General features: G+C 49.0%; 1 protein-coding gene across 1 annotated transcript in view; it reads left to right on the plus strand.

The window, feature by feature from the left end:
* The first annotated feature begins 8,816 nt into the window (after positions 1-8,816).
* The window catches only part of LOC135918258 (uncharacterized), a 260,320-nt gene continuing 254,169 nt past the window's right edge, over positions 8,817-14,967 (plus strand). Inside the window, exon 1 of the mRNA XM_070533556.1 lies at positions 8,817-8,956. The gene's annotated coding sequence lies outside the window, so the exon portion shown is untranslated. The remainder of the gene's footprint in view (positions 8,957-14,967) is intronic.

Genomic DNA, 14,967 nt, shown 5'->3' on the forward strand with positions numbered 1-14,967 from the left:
CTATTTTCTCTTAGCGACAGCTGAGTGAGCAGATTGTGCGCCCAGGCATAACATCTCCCTATCCCCACCAAGTACCTATAAGGATCTAGGGCGCTCGAAGAGGCACTTTGGGAATGAAGTACCTAGAAACGTGGTATACGCGAAGGGCGCATGGTGGCGCAGTGGTTGAGCATGGGGCTTGGGCGTAAATAGGCACATGCGCACGGCACGCCGTGTCGGGGTGTGATTCAGAGCGTGTATATTCTAGGAAGAAGCATGGCGGAGAAGAAAAGATACGCAAGGAACTCGTTTCGACCGCATCGCGTCGAATGTGCACAGTACCCTCTTGAGCCCCCGGGTCGTCGCCACTTTAGCGTCTTGACAAGCGCAATTATCCGTGACCCCGCGCAATCGCTTACCTTTCTACCAACGTGCAGATGGAGGTTACAAAGAATGGAGAGGAGGGGGGAGAGAAGGCAGAGAATGGGTAACACCGACGCAGTCCCGAAAAGAGTGAATAGCGGCCTTACTACTCTTCGCACGCAGTTCCGATACAAATACAAGACTGTGGGGGCGGGGGAGGATAGAGAAAAAGTGACGTGAGAATGGAAGAAAATGCTGGACAAACTTAAATTAAAGGTACGGTAAGGTTCGTTTCTCCTATTCCTGAAAAATAAAACCATGAAAGTATGTCTAGCGGACAACTTACACAGGTTGTGTAGAAGCAGAGCCGCAATAATGAAAGCACACCGCATGGCCTAGGCGACACAACGGAAGTGGTCATACGTCAAAACAACACTTTTGTGCCCGCCGCGATGTTTTGCAGCAATGGCATTGCTCAAAGTCGCAGATTCGACCACGGCAGCCGCATTTCCCCGGGGGCGAAATAAAGAACGCCCACGTATTTTAATTTAGGGACACGCTAAAGAACACCATGGTGCGAAAATTAAACCATAGTGCGCCCTTTCGACCTGCCTCGTAATCCGATTCTGGTTTTAGCGCGTACGACCCCATAATCTAATTCTGGTTTAGTGTTTCTTCCGCGATGCGATGAGCCATGTGAAGCAATGACAGTGCCCAACCCAGTCGGAGGGTATGAGATTTGGTGCAGAACAACGCCTCAAGCAAACACCTCTCTGTTTATGTTTTGTGTACAAGGTAGAAAAACAGCGGTGGTGCACGCAAGGTAATGGTTAACGTCAATTCACCACTCTTGAGTCGGATGAAATATTGAAGAAATTAAACATTTTTCGTCAACATCACCCCTAATTATCGTCCATCAAAGCAAACAGCACAGAAAAATTCGCTTAGATCGATTCCCACAGTGTGTGGGACTTGCTTAATTTTTCTTGCAGGTTTTATACCTTTATTCATTAAATGTGTAGACTCTATAGTCTGCATCTAGGCTTATTAAAATGAAGCTCTATATGGCTACATTCCACCCATTTTCGTACTCCGTTAACAAAAAGTATCACCATCAATGGCTCATACCCACGTAAGCATCCATGCTCCCCTGAGCAAGAAAAAATGTAATGACTCACAGCTCCGTAAGGCAGCGGCTACAAACAATCAGCAAAGTGAAGCGAACACTGCTTAAATTCTTTCTAATCACGCATACAACATAAAGAGCACCATGTTAAAAACTGTCATCAGTGGCTCATACCCCCTTGAGCAATGGCTCATACCACCGTAAGCAAGCAAAAAATGCAATGATTCATATTCCGGTAAGGTTCATGACTATACTCACTTTGCGTGAATTAGTTGCGATGACACTACCCCTGTCCTCGTTGTCGGTGATTTCAATATTGATGTGTCGGTAGCTAAAATGGAGCGGTTTACAAGTTCCATGTTGTATACATATCCCTTGCGATGCCACACCGATCTGGCCGAAAAGACGACCCAGTGGCGTACGTGCATCGATTTCACATTACCAAAAAATGTGATTGCAGTTGCGCGTGAAATAATGGCCACCGATCAAGACAATAAATGAGTGTGCGTGCCTTTCGTTACAATGACCACCCATCAAGAGAATAAATTACTTCGTATCTTTGTTCAAAATTAGGTGTCACCTTCATGTCGTGTGCTAAACAGCTTCTAAAACTAAAAAAAAAAATGTGTTTGGTTCCCACACGCTCAGTTGCCTGTCATCTAGTAGCTTCTCATCTAGGTGGAAGTGTGGAATCGTTGTATGCCTAGATTTTTTTTTTTTTGCACTTTCCATTGAGGTGCGTTCGCAATTCAAATGGCACTTTTTGCTTCGACTTGAGCCGAGAGGGGAAGAGGGACAATTATCATCTTAGCCGATGCCTCTTCCTTGTTGTCAGACTAACGATCGCACGCCACAACATCAAGGAAAAGTTTTGCGCCAATCCTACCTCTCTTGCATTCTTAATTATGCGAAAGGAGAATTAAAATGTGGAGTTGTGTATCTCGGAGCACAGACGTTATAGAAGAATTATTTGAACTAATACTACACAGCACGTGACCGCTCAGCGAGGTTGCGTACATACGCTCATCGAAATTCACAGCAGAAGAGTGGGGGGTGACAAGAACATTTTCGTCCTGAATGCTTATTACCGACCGTCCAGCAGGGTCATTGACATTAAAGGCACCATATTGGACTGCATTAAAGAACCAAGAACAAGACCGATCTTAGTGCCAGGAGATTTCAACGCCGCCCACATGATGTGGGGTTATAAATAATCGTTCAAAGAGGAAACCAATTGGTTAAAGCTATAGAGGATCACGACATGGAGGTCGCTAGCGAACTGGGCGACCAGGGCCGACCAGGGCAGGCACTAGCACGGTCAGAGACACCACTCCTGATATGACGCTAGTTCGGGGGAACATCGACGTTACTTGGCGTAACACGGGGGGAAAATCTTGGCTCAGGTCACCAGATAATTTGTGTAACCCTCGGAGGACTGACATCAAGGTGAAACCGGGTCAAGCCAACATTACAGATGGGGACCGGTTACGTAGAAGCGCGGACAGTGAACGCGAGGACGAGGACCAAGACACCAAGACGTATGAGGCGTGGGCCAAAAAGCAACGGGAATTTATAAAGAAATTCACGCAGAAGATTACTACGACTACGCAAGTTCACTTCGTAGACAGCAGGCTAAGCCAGATGTGGGTGGCCAGGCACGGTATTACTCGAAGGTGGAAGAGGCGAAGACATAACAAGAAGCTTCGAAGACGTATACACGTGTTCAACAAGCAGGTGACCGAGTATGCGGAACAACTATGCAGGGAAAATTTGTTGAAGATGTGTGACGACCTGCAAGGCGCGCTGTCTACGAAGACTTGAAAGCTGTTGCGACACCTCATAGATCCGGTAAAGAGCAAGAGCGCATGCGCTCGAGACCTCACAAGAACAATCAACAGTTACGACGGGGACGGGGAGAAGCTCATTCGTGTACTCACAATACCTCAAGGCCGAGAAGAGCGGTAATCCGACTCACGAGTATGAAGGGGATAGCAACTTCGAGAGGGACGAAGCCTTCACCGAACTGGAGCTGGTTGCAGCCATCAATGAAAGTAATCAAGGCAGCACACTGGGAATTGACGACGTCACATACAAGATGCTAAAATATATGAGCGACGAAAGCTGAGCTGAAGTGCTGAACCTCGTCAAGGCGTCGTGGGAGAAGGGTTCATTACCAAAAGAATGTAAAGAAACGGAGGTGCGTTTCACTCCCGAGCCGCGGAAACCACCCCGCGTAGACAATCTGCGCCCCATCTCCCTCACGTCGTTTCTGGGGAAGGTGGTCGAGCGTATGGTGTTCAAGAGACTACAGAGACATTTGGACATCACTGATCAGATGCCACCGACTGTGTACGCATTCCGGAGGCACCTGAGCACGCAAGACGTCTTTGTGCAACTACACGAGCTGGTTATCAAGCAAGCGAAGACTCCTACACCAAGAGCTACCCTGGCCCTCGATTCCAAAGGGGCCTTTGATAGCGTCACACATGAAAGTATTCTTTGTAACCTGCGCAAAATGGGATGCAGAAAGCGAACACTCAAGTATGTGTTGGATTTCTTAAGCATTAGAACGGCAACGATCGAAATTGTGGAAGAGAAATTGAAAGCAATAGCCCTGGGAGACAGAAGCACCCCGCAAGGATCGGTTCATTCGCCGCTTCTCTTTAACCTGGCACTCCTACCACCCGCGGCTTTGCTTCAAGACATAGAGGACATAGATCACGCTCTCTATGCAGACGATATCACTGTGTGGACATGGAGGGCAGGGTCGGAGAGTTGGATTGAGGAGTCCCTTCAGAGAGTGGCAAAAACCGTGCACGAGTTTGCTAAATCGTGCGGTCTCAGTTGTTCGCCTTCAGAAGTCACAGTTACTCGTCATCAAGCCAAGAAGAAAGAAAGGAGACCAAGAGAACGTCCGCATCACCATCGACGGGACGACCATAACGCCAACCACGCAAGCATGTATCCTGGGTGTCATCTTCTCGAGCAATGGCAAGGCGGGGGCGTCGATCGACAAAATGAAGGCTTCAACGAAACAAATTTCGAACATGATCGGAAGAGTCACAAACAAAGAGGATTGAAGGAGGACGATGCACTGACGCTCATCCAGGCCTTCGTGACGTCGCGCGTCGTTGACGCGGCGCCATACCTCAAGTTACTCAAGAAAAGACAGGGACCAGTTGAACGTCATTATACGCAAGGCAACCAAGTTGACGCTGGGCACGCCGAAGCATTCTTCGACCGGCAAGCTCTTCGGCATGGCCCAGCGCAACGTCGTTGAAAAGTTCGTTGAAGCTCATCTGTCTAATCACAGAGTTCGACTCAGTCAAACTTCGGCGGGACGACGCGTTCTTGCAAGCTAGGGCAGGCAAGAAGCAGAGCGGAGGGAAACAGGGCCGTTGCCCAGGTTGTGGGCCCATAAGATGGACAGTAAGCCGCTGCCTCGAAACATGAGGTCAGGTCGAAACAACGGCCGCAGAGCCGCTAAAATAGCAGCCTTGACGGAGACTTCAGATCAAATCGTAGAAGAGGAAGAGGGGGTCACTCTCTTCACAGACGCTTTGTTACCCAAGTTTTCATCGAAAGCCACGCTGGTAGTTACGACGCGGTGATGTGCTCGTAACCTGCACCTCCAACGAGACGTCTTTTTCGGAGGTGGCAGAAGAGGCTGCGACAGCGCTAGCACTCGCGCAGCCCAAGGTGGGAAGAAGTGTCAGTCATTGTTCTCAATTGTCATTGTTCTGATTGCTTGAGTCTCATGATCTGGATCCGCCGTCACTCCCTGCCCTAAGTAGATCCCTTACCACTTCCAGTTCCTCGCAACCTATCGTAAACTGCTGTTCTCTACCGAGACTGTTAAATGTTACTTTAGTTTTATCCAGATTAAATTTTAGACTCACCCTTCTGCTTTGCCTCTCCAGGTCAGTGAGCATACATTGCAGTTGTTCCCCTGAGTTACTAGGCAAGGCAATATGATCAGCGAATACCAATTTACTAAGGTATTGTCCATTGCCCGATTGCAACATGATTGCAACAGCTCTGACCATGCGATACAAACATGCGCAATAACTACAGTCAACAAAAAGGTAATTAATAATTTTAGTTAATTAGGCTGCTCATAGCGATACTTCTCAGCTCACTTTGTGTCCCCCTAGTACAAACTTATTTCCACAGGTGGTCTTCGTGTCCCTCCTAGTGCCTAATTTCATGAAAACCACAAGGAAGGCTAGCTCGAGCCAAAGCACTCATCCGAGAGGCAGTCGCCTCCCGGAAAGCATGCTGTTTTACGGACGCGGCCAAATATCCTGGCAGACGAGCTTATGCAGCGGCGGTGGTCAACAAGAATGGCGTGGTCATCAACGCGTGCACGGTCCTAACTAATAGTCCTGAGGTGCCTGAGCGGGCAGCCATCAGTCTTTCACTCCTAGAAGACCGTAAAAGCTTGGTCTTCTGCGACTACAAGAGGGCAATTCTGTCCTTCGGAACAGGGTGCATATCTCCGACCGTCGACAGAATACTTGGTATTCAGGACCTCACCCCACACTACATCAATTGGTTCCCGGCATACATGGAACCATTGTTGGTTCCGCTCGCAAACCTCAACCAGACGGCACAAGAGGCCGCACGAGACCTAACTCACCGTGCGAGCCTGGACTCCCTCTCGGCAGGACGGGTGAGGAAGCGCAACCCCCTCGTCACTTACAATGATCGCACCCAGCAATATAGGTTCGTAAAAAGCATTAGGCCGCTACCGCACAAAGCAGTCTATAAATCGCAAGAAGTCACATACAGGCGGCTTCAGACGGGCGCCCACCCATGCCCGGCCTTCCTGCGCAATATCTTTCCGGACGCGCAACTTCGAAATGCGTGTAGCTTTTGTAATGATTTAGCTAGCCTTGCTCACATGCTCTGAGGTTGCTCTCTGGCGCCGAGGTCTAGAACCAGCAAGGTGGAGTGAGTCCGAGCTCTATGCAGCTCGGACCTTCAAGTACAGCTCTGGGCTGTCCATCCGGCCCTCGACGCGGCGGAGGGTGTTAGGTATGGCCTGACGCCAAGGGCCCTACGTCATCCCCTTCCCCCCTCAACGTGGACGGGCACCGTGGGGCTACGTCATACCCTTCCCTTCTCATGGTCGTGGCATCGGGTGTGCTTACCTCGTCCCCTCACTCTACCCCTGCACCGGAGCCCACGAGCACCGGAGAGGTCATTCACTCTTCCGCTCCTCTCACATTCGTCGAAAAGAGGATCGACTTCTCCTTCCCGTGCCTGGTATTGCAGGAGGAGGGGCCTTCTCTTTGTGCCTGTCGCATGTCATCGACGCAAGCAAGGTCCCGCCTACACGATTGTAGCAGAGCCTATTTAAGGGGCTCCGAATTGTATACCCTAGACTTCATACCATGTACTTCATCTTGATACTTCATTCTCTTCTTATTTTCTTTCAACTACCATGGAATAAAACAGTGCATGTTTCGCACTAGCAAAACGTAGTCTCGCCCTCGCTCGGTCGCCATGGTCTACCGGGAGCCTGCAGCTCGCCGACAACGCAACGCTACCCAATAAGGAATGTCGGTGGAGCTTCGAGAGACAGGTCGCGTGAAGTGGGATCGCCTTCAAATGCAACAAGCTGGTTGCTAACGGAGGGATCGCCCAGAGGGGCAGAAGAAGGTGCATGGCCTCTCTGTCCGGACGTGGGAGCGGCCCGCTGCGCGCTAGTCGCGCGCACCGACGGACCTCAATAAAGCTATTCTTCCATCCGTACATAAAGCTTTATTTTGAAAACTCTTACATTCCTCTGGTGTATCGGTGCACAAACTTAAAAACAATTTTCAGCGCCCGAAGAAGCACCTTGATAAGTGTTCTTTCTCATTTGGAAAAGAATGTCACATTCTAAGAAATTTTGCGTCAGACATATTATTTGGTGCGGCAAATCTTGTACATGAATAGCCAAAAATAATAATGATGAGGCATCAGATGTTTAACTTAAATAGGCCACCTCAAGAAGAAACAAGCTCATGAAAATATTGCGAATCGCACTTTTGAGGACCTTAAAAGCGAACCATATTAACATACTTTTAAACGCGTCTCTTAGAAATGCCCGTAATTAGGTAAAATAACGTTTTCAATACATGCGCACACCGTATATACGTATTACAATAGCTTTGCAGCTGAATATTACTTATACGTGTAGTTTATACAGCCAGCCGGGCACCTGCTTAAGATAATCCTAATAAATATTGTTGACGTTCCCCTACGACGTGCAAGTTTTCATTGTCTCCGTGAAGTTGACGTAGTCGTGTACTGTGACGCAGAGAACTTTGTAAGCCAATACTTCGGTAGCAGTTCACTGTCTTTAATAAAGAAAATGAAATTGAGTTGGTACGGCAGGTTCGCAAAAGTAGAATTCCAACGCTTGACGTGGTATTTGACACTCATTTTAGCATACGCTAAAGCGGATGAAGGCGAAAACCTGCGGGCTCATGATATATTTGTTAAAATACTTGACTTTCTGAACCAAATGCATCGTTCTTTCTGTTACTTGTTTTATGGCACCAAAGGTCGTGGGTTCTAGTGCCTGAATTGAGTCAATCTTAATTAAATAGGCCTGTATCAACTTCGCCCTGAATAAACCGAGAGGTCGTGGGTCCGACTCCCACCGGTGCTCATGAGTTCGACCATCAATGGGGGCATCATCATTTTGATGCCATTGAATTTTGGTCCCACCAAAGGTCGAGGGTGCGACTGCCACCAACGATCCCGGTTTCGACTGCCTTAGTTATCTTTGCCTCAAGCAAACATCATGGGCTCGACTCCCACAAACGGTCGTGGGTGCCGCCATCATTGATGGTGCCATAGAGCCGGGCGGTAAATGTTTAGATAACACCGGACAACGAATTTTTCAACCCATGAGGCCCATAGGGCTTTCGCTTTATTAAGCAGATGAAAGTCTGACACGAAATTGAAGTTCATTTAGAATAGAAGAAGAGGAATGCGCTTTCGCTCGCATTTATTTGCAATGAGCGTTTGCGACTATCTCTCTAGAGAGACACAATAAGGCTAACATAATAATTCACGAATTAAATAGTGGGATGGCTTATTACATCGCTGATCGTCTGTTCAAAATCATTCCAATACCCCCAAAATACCATAAAAAGTTGCGTTACCACATAATTACTGCTGTTTAGTTTATTTATCTGTCTGCCAAGTAAATCTGTTCGCTAATTCGGATAACACTTCTACCACACCCTGAATCAGTTTTTCATTTCAGTTTTTCTCCCCTTTCCCTCTAGCTTTTAACCGCCGGTTCCTTGGCGAATCCCGCGTAGTGGGTAAGCGGCACAAGTGAATGAATAAGCAAATCGGCGGGCGAGGTGCTCCTGCAAGGCTCAGCCAGCTTTTCTTCCGGTTCGCGGGGTCCTCACCGGCACTGCTTTTTGGAATTCCGAAAGAACCCCTCGGGCCCCTTCGGTGTGGATATCTTCAACGCGTCAGGTACATTTTCAACCGCTGCTGGCAAAATTCGTGCTGGGGTCATCTCATTTCCCTACCGTGCAGTCCCACTGCATCTCAACGCTAACCCTTCCCTTGCCGACCCTTAAAGCTGCGAAAAACGCTCTTTATAACATAGCTGGTGCTCGGCACTATTCCTAAACGGGCACGACAGAAATAAATTGGTATGAGTAAGTTATGCTCCTGAACTTGTGAAGCGCCAAACCAGTAGGGGCCGACGACCAATTTTTACGGCGTCGGCTTTCTTTTACTGCATGTTAAGTTTAGCGATTAGTGCACAATCCCCTTCTGTTAACCCGCAAATTGTGGTGAACATTCTTTATCAAAATTTTTCAATCTGCAGTTGCAATCATGCCCAGGAAGTCGTACGCCAGAAGCATGCTGGACACATTGATGAGTGCCACTGCAATTCTACGCCTGCATTAGTGGGAAGTAGTAGTAGGAAATGCCAGCAGTGCTATTTACCTAGTGCTGGCACCCTTTTACTTTGCAGTTCAATGCTTTTTCTATCTCGCAGAAGAACCGCAGTATTCCAGGTACTCACTCGCAAAATCGCGCGGATCCACCAGAATGCAATACGGGACGCCATGGCTCCTCAAGGTCCTTCAGTAACACTTCATTTGGGCCTAGTTGGTACATAATTCTGAACTAAACGTAACAGCGCAAACACCTAAGACGAGCCACAAAAAGGAAAGACACAACCCACACAGCGCCAGTGTGTGTCGTGTCTTTCCTTTTTCTGGATCGTCTTAGGTGTTTTCGCAGTTAGGTTTAGTTCAGAATCCTCAAGGTCCTTTCGTTCTAGTCCCTGCAGCAAATGCAGTCCCGCTTGTCAGCGTTACCGTCCTTTAGCTCACAATACGCATAAAATACAGCGCAAACGCTTATATAATACAAACAGTACAGTCTTAGACAATACATCTGGTTCCCTTTATAACAGCAGACTTGGATACGATGATTCGCTGTGTTGTGGTGAGCAAACAGTGCTAGTGTCAAGGCTTCGTCGCAAAATGACACGACATATCGTCTTTCGGCGCTCTCTGTGCCAACTTAAACTTACAATTCCTACATAAATCGCAAAGAGCATGCTTAATTCTGTCACAATCAACATTATTTGTTTCATTTTCATCCGAAGAAGCAATGAATTTTAGTTCATTCTTTTAACTCAAGACTAAAATATGTGTGTTTATGGGAGGGGGAGAGAGTGAAAAACTGCTGCAAGAACAATACGAGCGAATTCACGCGTCTCACTGCTGACGTCATGAATTGCTGGCTCTAGCTGGCGTTGTCACCGCGAATTTTGGCAGCGTGTGCACATCCATATTAGGTGTTTTGCGATAACAATTATATGGATAGTCTAAGCTCGTTAGCGCCGTCGTCGGCATCGCAATGATGTTCAGTGTAAATTCCAAGTGCGATAGCATACCGGCTGCGCCCCGTATGTTGTGGATGCGAGCGAATGCATCCATAAGTGAGCCGAGAGGAGTGGTGGCATGAACTCGCGCCTGCATCAAAGGAATGAGGGAATGAAGCGCACCCTCTTGCATCCCTTGCAAGGCAGGAGGAGGGGGTAGGGGTGTTAAGGGTTTTGCACCTGCGGCAGCTATGTGCTATGCGGCCGAGCGCATCCGCGCGGGTCCTATCTTGAAAGTGATCTGCCGTCGGTACACAGTCTACGTGGGCCGAGGGCCGATGGCTTCGCATGCACTGAGTTCTCGACGCCTGGTTCGTGTTTGAAGCGATAGGCTGCACGAAGGACAATTTGCTCACTGCTGCTGCCGCTCTCTTATTATAACGCATTTATGCACATACCACATATGTTCTGACTAGAGCATTGCGTGAAGGCGGACGGAAAAACATGTAGTGAAAACAGGTGAATCAAGTAGGAACAAATGAGACGAAAAAAAACGCCGTTTAACATCGCGCTCAAGCCAGAGTTGTGACAGCGAGTGTCAGGGGTCATCGGGCGACATGTGTTTATGTTTCCCTGTGCGTGTGAATACGCAATAAAAGTTAATTTAGGTAATAGGCGATTGTTCGCAAGTTTATACGCCCAATAAAGCTATTATCTTTATTTCGTATTGCTGTCTAATTGCTATCCCATTGGGTGCCTCACGTGTCGGGAGCAACTAACACAATTCTCATTCAGAATGAAGCACTCAGTTGTGTTCTTAATGGAACAAAACCTAAAACCTATCTTATATCTTGAAGACTTTTCCAGCACCAAAGCGGCTCACATATAGTTACGTACACTGCAATCTATGACGTCCCTATAACGCACCGACGCTGAAGCTGATTTCGAAATTAGAAGGCAAGTTATGCCACAATTTCCTCCAGTAATAACCGCTTTACCACCAAGTGAGTGAACAATGAGTTTTGAAAAATTTAACTATCAGTTCAAACAAATTTAGCCTGACCGTGGATGGGGATTTACATCCACACGGTAACGTAAAGTGCAAACGCTGTATGTACTGCAGATATTACACCTATATGTATGAAACACGCATTTACTGAATGTCTATTTAGGCTCCAGTCAAAGGAAAGCAAAATTTGGCGAGGCACCCAAATAACAAAGTTATTCATCATGATATTAGGCGGTGGCCGTCACAGTTGTCCACTCCTATACATATGTAGCCACCGTCCATCATTACACGTTGTCCCTGCTTCTGGGAAATGCAGCCACCGCACCTGGCCTCCACGTGGTGGACATTGCCCCCTGCTCTTTCTTGGAAGTGAGGTGGCTGCCCGACAGGGGCGCCGCCACATTCAATCGGCAAACCTGATTTTACTGTGGAATAAAGCCAGGCGACTCTCCGTTATGAACCAGAAAAACGCACATTCCTTTGCCTCCACTGAACCAAGCTCCAAACAAGTGTTGACCCAGGAACTTAACGTTGTCTTTACAAACACTAGTCATGGACGATGCTGCTCCTACTCCTGCCGACAGAGACGACGCTTAGATTACGCCTCCTGTCATCGCTACACAGCTTCCGCTTCCCAGCTTTTGGCACAGGAATCCTCGAATTTGTTTTATGCAAGTAGAGGCCCGTTTCCAACTCCGGCGCATCACTTAACAGACAGCAAGGTATCTTGCGGCGCCTCCCGCAATCCGCAGGCATGGTGCTGGTGGGTTCCGACGAGGCGAGTTTCGATCGGCTAGCAGCACTCGCTGACCCCATATGTGACTGCTCGTCGGCGTCACAGCTCCCTATCACCACTGCGAGTCTCAAAGCCAGGAGACCGACCGTCGCGCCTGCAGGAAACAGTCGACCTCCTTACCAGTGCACTGGAGAAGCTGACGACGGGTGGCAACATCGGTGACCCAGTTCGGCGCAAGCAGTCGCCTTCACAGTCTCGCAGCGTACCTTGAGACTCACCGCGGCAGTTGTGCTGGTGTCACCGTCGCTTTCGCGGACAAGCAAGTTGCGCTGCACAGCCCTGTTTGTGGACGGGACCCGCACCGTCAAATCACTAACGGCGACATGCTACATCTGTCTTTGGGCAAGCCGCCTATTCTTCGTAGTCGACCGCGTCACCGGCACGCACCTCCTCATCGACAGAGGAGTCAAGTTTTCTCTTTATCCCGTTACGGCCGCAGATAGCCGACGCGGCCGTAAGAGACGACGCAGATGCTCCACGCAGGCAAGAGCACTGCCATAGCGTCGTACGGGCTTTAGTCAATAACGCTAGACATCGGATTCTGACGGTTGAACAGAAGATTGTTTGTGGTCACCGATGCCAGCTTTACAAAGTGAAAGCGCACTTCCCCAGCCTATTCAACCCGGATGGAAGTGTTCGCAATCGGCGCCTAAATGTTAACGTCACATCCCTCGATGTACATGTACTGCAGTCCAACCTCACCTCAAAATGGTATCCGTGCGTTTCGCTCGGCGTCAACGTATGACATGATGCTTGGCGAGTACCCGCAACTCACAAAACCCCTGAAACACAGGGTGATGCCTTATGTCTGCACCACCAGCCCACATGTCACTGCGCGGCCACAAAGGCTCACTGGACGGATGTCGGAAGTGGTCCAACGGGAGTTTGAACAGACGCTTCAGCTCAACGTGCTTCAGCTCAATCGTACTTGCTCCGGCAATTGGTCATCACTGCTCGGTCTAGTTCCAGAGCAGGACAGTGGTAACTGGCGCTCTTGCGGTGATTACCGAGCTTTGAATGCTGTCAATATTTCGGATCAATATCCCCTTCCGCACATACATGACTTGGGCGCTCGTCCCACAGAAACCAAAATATACACAAAGATGATGAGCGCGTACCACCGAATTCCTGTCGAAGCCAGCGATATTCCAAAGACAGCAATCACTACTCTCTTTGGCCTATTTCAGTTTGTCCGTGCGCCTTACAGATTGAAGAATTTGGGGCAAACTTTTCAAAGGTTCATGGACGAGGTCACGCGTGCACTCCCGTTCATTTTCGTTATCATTGATGACATTCTCGTTGCAAGTTACACAGCGCAAAGAGCACTTTTTTCTGCTAGTTGAGTGACTCGACGAACACAGCTTGGTCCTAAAGCCCCAGAAATGGATTTTTGGAACTGAAGCCCCTGCATTTTATTGGCCATCGCATTGCACCCTAAGGTATCCAGCCACTGGGATCATGGGTGCGGGTAGTCAACCTCCTTCCGAAAATTGCGTACGTTTCTGGTGCCATAGGCACTTCATACCATCCTGTGCGCAAATTGTTCAACCGCTTACCGACCTGCTGCGTCGCGACTCCAAAAAATCCCCAACCTTCCCATTGGACCTCGGAGTACCAACCCTCCTGCCAAGAAGCGAAAACGTGGTTGCCGACCTATGTGTTGTTGATTCATCCGTTCCGCGACGCCCCAACTCGCCTTGTGGCAGACGCATGGAATACGGTATTGGGTGCAGTACTACATCGGCAATATGGCACAGACTGGAGGCCAATGGGTCTCTTCTCAAAGCGCTTCAAACCCACAGAAGCTCACTACAGCACCTTCGGAAGGCAGGCGTTGGTCATCTATTGTGCTTATAAGCAATGCTGTTTTTTTTTCTTGAAAGCTATAACTTTTTACATTCTGGCTGACCAAAGCCGTTAACCTTCATCTTCTAAAACTACAGTTCCTCGTACTCACGACGTCAGCTCCGGCAACTTTCCTTTACCTCCGAATTTTCTATGCAGATCCGCGATATCGCCTGGAGCGAAAATAAGGCAGCTGACGCACTGTCGCGGTTAAGCGCTGTGCCTGCTTTGCTCCGTCCATTTCCATGCGCTAGCCTCCGCCTAGCAAAGTGACCCCGAGCTGCACCAATTGCGGGAAAAAGGCTCGTCACTACAGCTTGCGCAGGGGACGCTTCCCGACACAACATTGGTCACGTGTAAGACATCGCAGGCGGCTCCGCGACCGTTCGTGCCTCATCAGTTTCGCGGCCAATATGCGATTCCCTGCACGCGCTAAACGATGCAGCATCAGAGAAACACCAGGGCTTATAAGAGGCCGCTTCATCTGGCCAGGGTGTCAAGCAGTGAAAATGATCCGGCACACGGGTTTAGCGGTGCAGCCGCTTCGACCACCAGAGAGCCGTTTCGATCACGTGCATTTAGACTTGGTGGGGCCTCTCACGCCCTCCCAAGGTTTCAGGTACGTCCTCGCGTGTATTGACCGGTACTCGAGGTGGCATGTGTAGACAACTCTCCAAGACATCACGGCCGACACAGTGGCGGAAGCATTTGTTGCTACCTGGATGTCGTGGTACGGCTGTCCTTTTGGAATAACTACTGACCGAGGCCGACAATACTAAAGTTCTTTTTTTTTCTGCCCTGGCAAGACAGCTGGGCACGCGCCTTCATAACACCTCGCATTACCATCCAAAGACCAACGGCATGGTCCAGCTTCTGCACCGGCAACTGAAGGCATCGTTGACCGCCACGCTCGGCAGGCAGCACTGGATGGAAAGGCTACCGCTAGTACGACTGGGTCTTCGAACAAGAATCAGAGATGACTTCGGAGT

The sequence above is a fragment of the Dermacentor albipictus genome, chromosome 2, assembly GCF_038994185.2.
Source record: "Dermacentor albipictus isolate Rhodes 1998 colony chromosome 2, USDA_Dalb.pri_finalv2, whole genome shotgun sequence".
In the NCBI taxonomy this organism is placed as follows: Eukaryota; Metazoa; Arthropoda; class Arachnida; order Ixodida; family Ixodidae; genus Dermacentor; species Dermacentor albipictus.